General features: G+C 34.0%; 1 protein-coding gene across 5 annotated transcripts in view; it reads right to left on the reverse strand.

Moving 5' to 3' along the window:
- Window positions 1-1,142, reverse strand: part of adcy2b (adenylate cyclase 2b (brain)) — a 98,493-nt gene that overhangs the window by 11,782 nt on the left and 85,569 nt on the right. The window lies entirely within an intron of this gene.

Here is a 1,142-nt window from a genome sequence, read left to right on the forward strand (position 1 = left end):
CACACACACACACACACACACACACACACACACACACACACACACACACACACACACACACACACACACACCAAATATCTCTAAAAAGGAGTACAGATTTAAAACCTGAAGGGTTGAGTCGCTTCCTGTTTCAAATCTTTAGCGTCTGAGTTTTTATCTCGAAGGCTGGAAACTAACTACAAAAACCTCCGGGCTTGTTAGGATAGTTAATCTGTATGATTCGTGTATGTATCTTGTAAAAGGAAAGCTATTACAGCACCTCAGCGAGCGCAGAAAGTAGGCCAGACAAAATGGAGCTCATTTTAAATGCCGTTTAGAAAGCAGCTAACGAGGATGGAAATGAGTTTTGCTCCACTGTGCATCTGTTCTTGAGGGATGGATCGCTCACTGATGTCGTCTCGTTTCTAACCTGATTTCTCCTCCGTCCATGAATTTCTTAGAAAGGCTTGACGAAAAAGACTTGGCAAAGAATTGTGTTCCATTTTCATTTATTTATTTATAGGGACAGAACAACACAGGAATTGGTTGGACTTTAGCTAAAGTGTTTTGATGACGTTTAAGCCAGAGTGACGGACAACCCCACCCACCCGCTCGCAGGTTTAACTTTTATGCAAAGATTTTTCACAATTTGTTATTACTCTCAACCACACAAAAGATTGGCTCGATATCTGTCAAACTGACTCAAATTGTAGGTTTTATTTGTGTTTACAGAACTTATCAAATATATTATTTCATGAATTGAAATTATTAAAGTTTTATGAGTTGGTTGATTATAATATTATACAAGTTATGTATAAGGCACATAAAAATGTATTACCTTTGAACATTCAATCAAATTTTGTGAAGAAGGAAAATTGGTATAATCTTAAAAGACTAGAACTTTTTGCAAAACCTAAAATTTGAACAAATTTAAAGGACATATGTACTTCAGGAAGTGAAATAAAGATTATGGAATAATCTGGATGATGATTGTAAAAATGCTGGCTCAATAAATTTGTTTAAAATGATAAAAATAATTTGTTAAAGAAATATGAAATTGTGTAATTTGTATTTGTAAGAGTTACTGTTTGAGAAGTTAAAATTTTTGTTTAGTTTTGATCACTATTGTTTGAAATATTATTTTTTGCAAATATGGGCAAATG

Source organism: Austrofundulus limnaeus, unplaced genomic scaffold (genome assembly GCF_001266775.1).
Source record: "Austrofundulus limnaeus strain Quisiro unplaced genomic scaffold, Austrofundulus_limnaeus-1.0 Scaffold41, whole genome shotgun sequence".
Taxonomy (NCBI): domain Eukaryota; kingdom Metazoa; phylum Chordata; class Actinopteri; order Cyprinodontiformes; family Rivulidae; genus Austrofundulus; species Austrofundulus limnaeus.